The sequence below is a fragment of the Delphinus delphis genome, chromosome 11, assembly GCF_949987515.2.
Source record: "Delphinus delphis chromosome 11, mDelDel1.2, whole genome shotgun sequence".
NCBI classification, from domain to species: domain Eukaryota; kingdom Metazoa; phylum Chordata; class Mammalia; order Artiodactyla; family Delphinidae; genus Delphinus; species Delphinus delphis.
This window is the reverse complement of record NC_082693.1, coordinates 8,691,975-8,704,366: the sequence shown is the minus strand read 5'-3', so window position 1 is coordinate 8,704,366 and position 12,392 is coordinate 8,691,975.

Below are 12,392 nucleotides of genomic sequence, written 5' to 3'. Positions count from 1 at the left end.
AGAGAATTGTTTAAATCTCTATTTGTAATAGTTCACTTTTTTCAAACTTATGTTGAACTTGTATTATTAAGTACATAAAGATTTTTTAGAAAACATTGCTAATAGTTTAGATACTCTATCTATCATTATGAAACATGCTTCATCATTTCCAATACGGCTCTTGCCTTCTATTATAACAGTATACTAACTATAGCAATTTTCTACTGGCTTGTGTTGCATGGTATATTTTTCATCTTTTTACTTTCCTCTTTCTTTAGGCTTTTGTTAAAGGAGTTTCTCATTAAGACAGTGAACAGTTATTTTAAATATTCTTAGAATTTAAATTGGAAGTTACTCTATATTTAACATAATTTTTAAATTATTATAAGATATATTTACATATATTATTTATATATAAGTATGTATTGTATATATATATAATTAATTAAGTATAATATAGTTATCCTTAATCAGAGATGAATGCTACCATTTCTTTGAACTCCACTTCTTTTGTTGTTTTCTTTTTATCTTTCACAATAACTATTTTAACTATTTTAAGTATCCTCTGTTGTCAGTTTAATGTTTTAAATATTATGTTATTAGTGCCCCACATTTTACAGCATAAATTCTTAACTCAGTAAAGTCTAACAAATTAATACCTTTACCCTTTCTCGAAAAGTGAAAAGACATAACTACCTTCTACCTTTATTTACTGCTTATGCCATATTTGCTCCCTTGAATTCGAATACAAATATGTATTTTAAAATTTGAAACTTTATTGTTAATATTTTGTCGACTCGATATCCATTAAATATATCCACATAATTCTTACAACTCTTCTTTCCCTTCTGCATATCCAGGTTTTCACCTAGAATAAGGGTTTCTTTTTTTATATATACATCTTTATTGGAGTATAATTGATTCACAATGCTGTGTTAGTTTTGTTGTACAACAAAGCGAATCAGCCATATGCATACATATATCCCCATATCCCCTCCCTCTAAAGCCTCCCTCCCACCTTCCCTATCCCACCCCTCTAGGTGGTCGCAAAACACGGAGCTGATGTTCCTGTGTTATGCAGCTATATCCCACTAGCTATTTTACATTTGGTAGTGTATATATGTCAATACTTCTCTCATTTTGCCCCAGCTTCCCCTCCCAACCCTGTGTCCTCAAGTCCATTCTCTATGTCTGTGTCTTTATTCCTGGCCCGCTGCTAGGTTCATCAGTACCATTTTTTAAAAAATTCCATACATATGTGTTAGCATATGGTATTTGTTTTTCTCTTTCTGACAGTTCATTCTGTATGACAGACTCTAGGTCCATCCACCACATACAAATAACTCAATTTCGTTTCTTTTTAGGGCTGAGTAATATTCCATTGTATGTGTATGCAACATCTTCTTTATCCATTCATCTGTCAATGGACACGTAGGTTGCTTCCATGTCCTGGCTATTGTAAATAGGGCTGCAATGAACATTGTATGAACAATGTATATTTGCATTGTTATATCTTCTTGATGAATAACTCTTTTATCATTATATGCAATGACTTTCTTTAGCTCTTGTTACCATTTTTGTTTAAATTCTATTTTGTTTGTTATAAGTATCACTACCCCTTCTTTATTTTGGTTTCCAATTCTGTGGAATATCGTTTTTCATCCCTTCACTTTTAGCCTAAGTGAATCCTCAAAGCTGAAGTGAGTCCCTATACGTATATATGTAGTTGGGTCTCAGTTTTCTTATCCATCCAGTCACTCTATGCCTTTTGGTTGGAGAATTCAATCCATTTCATTTAAGGTAATTATTAACAGGCAGGCACTTACTTAAGCCATTTTATTGTTTTCTGGATCTTTTGTAGTTTCCTTGTTCTTTTCTCTTTCTCTTGCTGCATTTGTTTGTGAATTGATAATTTCCCATAGTGGTATGTTTTGATTCTCTTCTCTTTATTTTTTTGTGAATCTATCATAGGTTTTCACTTTGTGGTTACCATCAGGCTTAAATAATACATGCTATAGACATAACAATCTATTTTATGCTGATAACAACTTCAGTTGCAAACCAAACCTTACCTTTTTACTCACTCTTCTTATGTTTTTTCATATCACAAAAAGGTAATTTTTTTATATTGTGTGTTTAAAAACAAATTATTTTTGCTATAGTTATTTCTAATATTCTTTTCCTTTAACCTTTATACTATTTCAGTATTAGAGTATTCTGGATTTGACCTTGACCAATGTCCTGTATATTTTCTATGTTCTCATGTTACTAATTAGCATCCTTTCATTTCAGGTTAAAGAACCCCTTTCAGCATTTCTCATAAGACAGGTCTAGTGATGATGAATTCCCTCAGCTTTTGTTTGTTTTTTTGAGAAGATCTTTATCTTTCAATTCTGAAGGACAAATTTGCCAGGTTGAATATTCTTGCTTGGCAGTTTTTTTCCCCGGCACTATCCCACTCTCTCCTGGTTTGTAAGGTTTTGCTTGGAAATCTCATAGCCCTCTAGGAGTTCCCCTGTAAGTTACTATCTTCTTTTTCTCCCGCTGGTTTTAAGACTATCTCTTTGTCCTTGATTTCTTTTTACAGTTTTATTATAATGTGTCTTGGAGAGAATCTCTTTAAGTTGATTTTGATTGGTGACTCAGGAGCTTCATAAATGTGGATATCAAAATCTCTCAGCAGACTTGGGAAGTTCTCAACCATTATTTTTTCAAAATAACTTTCCACCCCCTTGTCCCTCTCTCCTCCTGGAACTCCAGTAGTCTGCAAGTTGGTTCTTTTGATGATATGCCATATATCATATAGGCTTTATTCACTTTTTTAGTTGGTCTTTCTTTGTTCTCCTCTGACTGGATAATTTCAAAGGTCTTGTCTTCTAGTTTACAGATTCTTTCTTTTGCTTGATCCATTTGGTGTTGATGCTTCCATTATATTTTTGTTTCACCTATTGTATTCTTCAATTCTGTTTAGTTCTTTTTACGATTTGTATCACTTTGCTAACCTTATCATTTTTCATTTATTGTTTTCCTTACAGTGTTGAATTATTTTTCTTTTTTTCTTCTAGCTCGTTGAGCTTCCCTGAAACAGCTATTTTGAATTCTTTATTGGTTAATTCATAGATTTCCATGTCTTTGGGGTTGGTTGCTGGAAAGTTACTGTGATCCTTTGGTGGTGACATTTTTCATGCTTCTTGAAGTTTTCTATTGCTGTCTTTGTATTTGAAGTAGTGGCCACCTTCTCCCATTTACTCACTGACCTCAGGAGAGAATTACCTTCCATCAGAACTGCTAATGATTCTGAGGCTTTTTAGGACCTTTTATGGACGCACCTGTTCCACACTTTGTGCTCCCTCTTGTGGCAAAAGTTTTAAGTTTGTATACCTTATCTTAATTTTGCAATGAACCAGGCTGGGTGCTGAAAGCCTTTCTTTTGTTTTCACAAACATGATGTTAAAGTTCATGTTTGTGGTCTCTTGTTGGCCTTCAGATTCAGACTAGGTTTCTGCACATGCTCACTAGCCATCTGCCAAAGCTCACTCTCTATGCTACAGTTGGGAGTGCCCACAGGGAGGCAACTACAGGGTGTGGGTGTTTTGAGGTGAGGTGAGCTTATTACTGAGGGTGCCTGTGGGCCAGTTGGGCGGATCCAAGTGGCTCATAGGCAGGTTTCCTGATGGAGCCAGTGACACAGTTAGTAGGATCTGCATCCTTTTAATGCCCTTTTAGAGTCCTATTTGCTGCTATCTTAGACTCTTCTCAGCCCCCCAGTTATACATATGATTCAGTGCCCTGGGTGAGGCATGAGAGAAATCAGCCTCTTTGGCAGCCTCCCATATAGCTGAGAAGGCTGGGTGCTCACTCACACTCTCTTACTTTTCCTAGTGGAAAAAACATGGGCCAAGAAGGTCTCTCTTGGCCCTAAAACTGTGTTTCCATGGAGGAAGGGTAACGTAGGTAAAGTCAGGTTGCTCCTCTTATCTTCTCTAATGCATCCAATCTCATATTCTTTGCTCCAGTGGTGTGGTGGAACTTCTTCTCTGGAAGCCTGGACCTCCACAAGGGTTCTTTTGTCTGTGAGTGATTGTCTAAGACATTGTTTTCCAGAGGTTCCCTGAAAGAGGGAGGAACTGGAGCTGGTTCACAGGCAACTGCAGGGTCCACAGATGGGACTGAGTTCTGTATCACTCAATTTCAAATCATATAAAGTGGAAAACACCAAGAATAGTCAAGACAGTGTGGGTGAAGAGCATGAAGAATATATTTTGTCATTAGTCCGAGGAACCGAACCAAATTCTGGAAAATAAAAAAGTCTATGAATATATTGAACAATAAATATGTGGTTGCAGAGGTAATATTACAGATCCTAAGAAAAGAATAGATTATTCAATAAAGGTGATGGAAGAAATCATTTCCCTGTGGAAAAGTATTGAATATCAGAGATCTAATTATGAAAGACGTCCTCACAAGTTTAACAGAAAATACAGTTGCAAACTTCAAAACCTTTGGTGAAGGATACACTTCTCAATCAAATTTCCAAAAATCCAAATCATAAATGCAAACGATGCTATAAAGTAATAATTAAATAAGTAAATTTATTATCTGGACAGTAAAATATATTATTAAGATTGGAAAGATACACCCAGACTAGCACAGATTATACAATCAGTGAGTGGTTTGCTGGATCGGGCTCATAGCTAATCAAAAGAGATTATTGTTAAAATTTCAGGAATTTTGGAAACAAGCTGTTAAACACAATCATTACTAAAATTCAATTATATAAATATAAATATTGTAAATCATACTAACAATAAAAGTAATAAATACTCAAAACTCATTTTTAGTTATTTTGCTAAATTTACTATACTTATGAAGTTATTTGCATCTATCATATCTGGTTGTTGAAATACTGTACAATGTTGTACTACTATAAATCTCTTCCCTTCTCAATTCTGCATTCAGTGGTATCAGGTTAGTAGCTTTAAATTTGATTATGGTCAGAGTACTTACACAAATAAAATTGGCAAACTCTACCAATGAGATCTTCCCCACCACCATAGAGTGGGTTATTAAACATTTACTAATTTACACTGGGTGCACTTAACAATAGATTTCTATCTAGAATATACAAAGAACTTACGTAAGTCCATAAAAAGGCAACCGATTCAACATAAAGTATGTGAAAAGACAATTCACAGAGAATTAGACCTGAATATTCCTTAATGATACTATTATAAAAGTTAAATGTAAGTAATTATCATGCAAAGGCAAACCAAGACATCCTAACAAAATTTTGTATTCACGATATTAGAAATATGAAAAGATTGTAGATTCCAAATCATGGATATGGTGTGAAAAAATGGAAGTTCTCATGTACTTCTGCTGGGGGTGAAAGTAATAACAAGTTTTGAAAAGCAATTTGTCAATATTTGTGAAGTTTTGAATATATTTATACTAGTACCCCAAAACTGGTAAGTACATAGTCTAGAAGAAACACTCCTGTAAATATGGTTAAGGAAAGATATTGAAGAACATTCAAGACAGAATTTTGTGATAATAAAAATGAAAAACAGGAAGAATCTGAATATCCTTAGAAAAGAAAATAGGTGAAAATATTGTCCTATATTCATAGAATAGACTATATTTTATGAAGAAAGTGAATAAAATAGCACAATATTGAGTATATCAATATTAAGGGAGGTCAAAAATACAAATTTGAGCCAATATAAATAATTCTAAAAATACACATTATACATTGTTTATGTCCTTTTTAAAAATACATGCAAGACATAGCCGTATGTATTAGATATAAGTAAATAGGTAATAGGGATCCTCTAAAGGGAAAAGAGGGAATTAAATTATGAATGAGCAGATAAAAATTTTACATCTGTTCATAATATATTTCCTAAGCTTGATAGTGGGTACATTAGTGTTTGTCATATTATTGTTTAAGCAAAAATTATTATCAATAAGGCAATTTAGAAATGTTTCAGAATATTTATATAAACTTAGAGCAACAGAAGACTTTGTAGGCAACCCAGTACACCCCCTAATCAATAAATAAAAGACTAGAAATATTTATCTATGTAACATAACAATTATGTCAAATAAATAATGGAAAATATATAAAACTCATAACTAATGTTTGATGAGCACTTATTATGTACCATACATTATTTTATGTGCTAAAGATACATCAGTGAAGGAGACAAACTTCCTGTCCTTTCATATTTTATATTCTGGTGAGGAAGAAATATAAAAAGCAAAATAAACAGGTTAGAATAAATGATACAAGTAAAAATAAGTTACATTAAGAAATAAAACATATTAATAGTGTGTTCAGGAAAAGAAACTCTAGAAGATAACATTTGACAGAAGTTAAACGAAATAATGAACTTATCTGGGCAAATAAAATTCATATCTGTCGGAGCAGAAAGGCCAAAGAAATAAACGGTGTTGGTGAGGAACAATAAAAAGAACAATGAGTCTAAAGAGAGAGAAAGAAGATGAAGAATAGGTCAAGAGAGAAGAAAAGTTGATATGGACCTAGTGCTTGACCACTTCTGCGTATTAAAAAAACAGAAATGAGGTACACATTTTTGCAAATACTTTTTGATGGTTTTCATTCTTTTGACTGCATCACTCCGCTGAGACTGAAAATGTGAGTCATTGCTCTTAAAGATACAAGCATATATGTCTTTAATAATCTAAAACAACATCTAATTACAAGGAAATATTTGGCTTTCTGGTTTGTAATCACATCGGGAACCACCACTCACACCCTGTTTTAGTGTAATAGTGATTATTCCTATTAACCTTGAGAACACATCACTTTTGAAAATTTCTTTTTTAACTTGTCTTCTTGACATTTCTTATTAAGAGAAAATTCTGTAAACCACAGAGTATTTTTTAAACAAACTGTCTAACATTAAAGATATTTAGAAAGTAAAACTTCGTGTTTTGAATCATAAAACTAAGGCCCATGAGGTCCATTTGTATTTTAAAATAGAAATGGGTTAAAAATCCCAACTGGCTTTACACCTTATTATGTCTATATATTAGGTCATCATCCCCTTCCTTAAACTGCTTACTCTAGTATCCTCTATGTTAATGGTACCATCATTATTTCATTCAGTAAAAAATAAAAACGTATGCATCTTTCTTATCCTTTCCCTCTCCCCACTCTTTTTTTTTTTCGGGACACGGGCCTCTCACTGCCGTGGCCTCTCCAGTTGTGGAGCACAGGTTGTGGACGCACAGGCTCCAGACGCACAGGCTCAGCGGCCATGGCCCACGGGCCCAGCCGCTCCGCAGCATGTGGGATCTTCCCGGACCTGGGCACGAACCCGTGGCTTCTGCATCGGCAGGCGGACTCTCAACCACTGTGCCACCAGGGAAGCCCCCTGTCCCCACCCTTGTCTTCACCTACTGTCAGATCTAATGTCATCAACGATGTCAGTAACCTCCCAATTATTGTCGTCTTCACAATTCCTAACATCACAGTTTTGGATAAAAACACTATTTACTTCTACTGTCCCTAACTATTTTTCTTATTTGTTCTTTATCCCCATCTGTATCAAATCTATTGTCCTCTGAACAGGTCAAATTGTCTACCCACAGTGTGGAAACCTGACCTTGTCAATCCTTTCTTAAAACTCCTCAAAGGGCTTTTACTGACTATATGGTGCTATTCAAGCTTAGATTATGAATCTTTCTTCTCACTCACACACACCCACTTCTTGTCCTTCCAGACTGTTCCAGGTTCCATCCATCTCCAGATATTCATAACCCCACCTAATAAACCAACAGTACCGGAGTGTGTATAGCTCTCTTTATTCATTTTACTGTCTCTTTCTTCTGAGTCTTTGTCATTTCCATCTTCAATTCTTGGTATGTGTTAACCCCGTTCCACTTGATATCTAACATATTGTTTTAAAAAACACTCCCTCTAAATCACCTAATCGAGGACATCTTCCCTAACACCATTTCCTCATAGTCGATACTGGTCATCCATTGCAAAATTGTTATGTATAATCCTAGCTTCTCTACTACCCAGTAATTGTGTCTACCATTGCAAATTGCATATTAATTTAAAACCATATGCTTATGTCTATGCCTTTAATAGATTGTGGACAATTCGATGATAGGGATTGTGCTGTATACTTTATTAAACTATGTATATCCATTGCCAAACAATATGCTTGACACACAGAAATCCTTAACAGATACTAGCTCAAACAAGAAACAAGAAACAGCCTTCATGAAAATACAGCAGTTTCCTATTTGTATGTTTATTTATATATTCTGTTGTGCTTTGATGTTGTTAATTCTGTGTAAAATAATGGAGAAAAAAATTAATGCAGTTTAAAAAGGCTCCAGGAGATGGGCTAACACCACAGAAGGAACATTGTAAGCTTTTAGTAGTTATTTTCAAACTCTCCAAGAGGATAATGTGAGAACTGTAGAGCTTAAACTGAATGCATTTTTATTCTTGTGTACACAAATGAATCTACTGGGAACAAATGAAGAAGCAATACATAAATTAGAATTTGACCAACTGCTGTTAGGTGCATTTAAAAAAAAAAAGGTTGTGACTTGGGAGACCTTGGTTCTACCTACATCTTCAACTAATGAGCCTTTTTCTTTGGGAAAAGTGCTGTCTTATTCCTAACTCTATGTCCTTGGGCACCTGGGATAAGTACTGTCCAAATTTCATGATATTTACACAATTCTACTATTCTTTGATATTTAAAGTACTGAAGTAAACACAAAATCCACTTGGATGCAAGATGCAGAAGTTGTAAATAGCATCTTTCTTTTTTTCCATGAGTGTGGAGATTACTGCTGTGGCAGGAAGTGTAAGGTCAAATGGCAAATAAACAAGCAATCAAACAAAAATAACTAGGATGCTAATAGAAATTTGAAGTCCTCTAATTTGTAAGTCACGCATGTGATTCACTTGAGAGCAATTTTGAAAAGAGTTACTATTTACATGCTGTTTATTCTCAAATTCTAAGTTAATACCACAGGAGGAGAAAAGTTTTCAGTTTCATTATATCATATAGATGGATATTAAACAAACAATGAAGTTTTCTAGCATGGCCTAAGTGAATATAATGAAAATATTTCTTTGTGAAAGAAATGACATCTCAGTAGAATTGTTTATTTTTAGAATTACAGAAGGTTTCAACCGAGATGGGGCCAAGAAATTATTTATCCATTACAAGCTCAGGCAACTGTGTCAAGCAGTATCAGTTAGTTGCCAAGATGGTGATCTCTTCTCTTTCCCTCCCTGCTGAAGTTCAAGATTTATGAATTACCTGCCTTGTGTTCATTCCACTACAATGTACTAGTTGGCAGCATACGTTCCTTGCACAGTATGTAATACCCACTAAGTGTTCTGAATAAATATTTAGGTTCTGAATAAATATTTTTTCAAGTGTGTTTGCAGATTTTTCACTTTTTTATCACTCAGCATTTCAATTCTGCTTCAATATGCCCATGCATATCCAGACTCAGCTCTGTTTCTCCCTGTCCCATTTATTCACTTCATTGCTCATGTGAATTTTAGAATCTTTTTGTCATGTCTCTTATTAATCCAAACACATTTACAGAAAAGTCAAGACTACAAAAGTTTCCCTTGGTCATGGCCATACATCATATGCTTGTGTTTCTAGGCAACTGTCCAGTAAACATCCCTGACCACATCTACTTTTAGAGTCGCAGCTTGAAGTCAGTATCCTGCCCAGAGGACTGTTTCTCACCACAAAATTGCATTGTGCCTCACTACCTTCTCCCCTTATGGTACACAGGAAGAGCTTAATACAGGCTCAGTCATGTTAACCAGACTGTTATTTACTGGCCAAGAAGGCCTGTGGATTAGGCCGTGGTGGTTTTTCTCACTTAACAAATTTAGTTTCTGCATAGTTTGTGGAAGTGGTGGCAGTTAGATGACTTGAACCCAGGCTGTTTGCAAAGCATTGTAAATTTCTAGATTCAGTAGTTTTAAAAGGTCAGATAAATATGTCCTTATGCAACCTATACATGTACTTTTGTACTCAAATTACTCTTTCTGCATAAATTCATTTTGTTGGTTTTATTCCAGTTATTAGAAGGTATGTTTTCTGAAAGCAATGTCATGTCTTTCTGCAATTTCACATGTCACTGAAACATCACTACTCTTCAGCACATCCTCAATAAATGTTCCATGATGACAGATGCAAGGTGAATATATGCTTAGCATTGAGAAAGATTTTGGAATTTCTTTGTACATATTGTCTCTTTTTTTTTTTTTTTTTTTTTTTTTGCGGTACGCGGTCCTCTCACTGCTGTGGCCTCTCCCGTTGTGGAGCACCGGCTCCGGACGCGCAGGCTCAGCAGCCATGGCTCACGGGCCCAGCCGCTCCGCGGCATGTGGGATCTTCCCGGACCGGGGCACGAACCCGTGTCCCCTGCATCGGCAGGCGGACTCTCAACCACTGTGCCACCAGGGAAGCCCTATATTGTCTCTTTATACAAGTAAGTTTTTGTAACCTCTCCCCTGCCTTTTAAGTTTTTTAACTCACCATCCTAACGCAGAATATATCTCTTTAAGAATCCTTAAAGAAGGATGTTAACTAGATGTTGTGGTGATCATTTTTCAGTATATACAAATATCGAATCATTATGTCATATATTTAAAACTAATATAATGTTATATGCCAATCACGCCTCAATTAATTAATTAAAAACACCTTGCCCCCCCCCCCCTTCAAAGAAAAAGAATCCTTTCCTCACTCCATCAATTGATGTAGCAGGGCTTTACATATGACACCATAGCTCTCCGTGCTCAGCTGTATCTATTTCCAGAAACTGTACCTGTAGGTATGTTTTGTGACTTTCCCACAGGACTCTAAGTTCTTATTTGAACTAAATGAAATAGTAGAATATTCAGATGTTCTGTTTCTTCCCTATTGCTATCTCTTTTTCTTGGTCTTTTATTTAAGAGACACATAATATCAGTTAAATATAAAGCCACTAGGGCTTCCCTGGTGGCGCAGTGGTTGGGAGTCCGCCTGCCGATGTAGGGGACACGGGTTCGTCCCCCAGTCCGGGAAGATCCCACATGCCGCGGAGCAGCTGGGCCCGTGAGCCATGGCCGCTGAGCCTGCGCGTCTGGAGCCTGTGCTTCGCAACGGGAGAGGCCACAACAGTGAGAGGCCCGCGTACCGCAAAAAAAAACAAAACAAAACCAAAAAAAAAACCACTAACATAAAAAATAGCTCTTCAACTAAGTGTGATTTAGATTTCCCCATAAAAAGCCCACATTCATTTCCTTTTATAAACCAAATATTTTTTTAAAATGTGGTTGTAAATGTCAGCCTACATTTCATATATAGAGATCTAATTTTACTCTAAAACAGTCAATGGAAAATGTGGATTAGCTGAAAAGAATTTTGCTCAAAGACTGTCAGAAGATAACATTATTCTTTTTTCCTTCAACTTGTTTCATATTCACTTATCTTGTTTATTCTTGAACTTGTTTCACACTTTCTTGTCCATTTTTCTATCACCTACACTAAAATGTAAACTCCATGATGGCAAGGAATTTTGCCTAGATTGTTTAACATTTTCAAGGCTTAGAAAAGCACCCAGCAAATAGTTGTCACTAAAAAACCTATGTTGAATAAAATTGTTTATTGTCCAAGTTGAAACATATCAACAAATTTGCTTTCCTTATTTCCTTAGTATATTTTTAAGAATTTTGACTTTGATATCTCACTTTTCCTTAAAATTTTATGATGTTTTGTTATCTTACTTTATACTTTATCTCAATGTTTTGAATAAATGAAAATAAATAAAATATATACTGAATCAATCTTATAAATTGATATCAACTCTCATATATTTACTTATTTTTTTAATGCACACCAGGGTTGTGATTTAAGTTCCTAATTGTTCTGCATATGATGTATATACAGTAGAGATTCAAGTGTGTGTTTTTATGTTGGCATAAAAAATTTCACAGCAGTAATTATTTAATAGTATCTCATTTCCTACTTTATCTGCAATGCTACGTCATCTGTTTTTTCATCTATTCACATGGCTTTTCATTGTCTGTATCTTTTCTCTTTCAATTTATCGGATTTGTCTACGTTCTCATGTCACTTTGTTGTAATGGACATAGCTTTAGCAAAGGTCTTAAAAATTAGTAGGACAAGTCCCTCACCATTTTTTCTTCTTCAATAGTGATACGTCTACTCTTGGATTTTGCATTAATGAACATAGGATAACCTGGGATATTAATTGGAATTAAATTGAATCTCTAAAATATTTTAGGATTAATTGACATTGTTATTAGATTCAGTGGTCCTATCAAAATTTAGTTGTTTTTGAAAATATTTCTATAAAATTATACAATAAGTTCAATATAGATC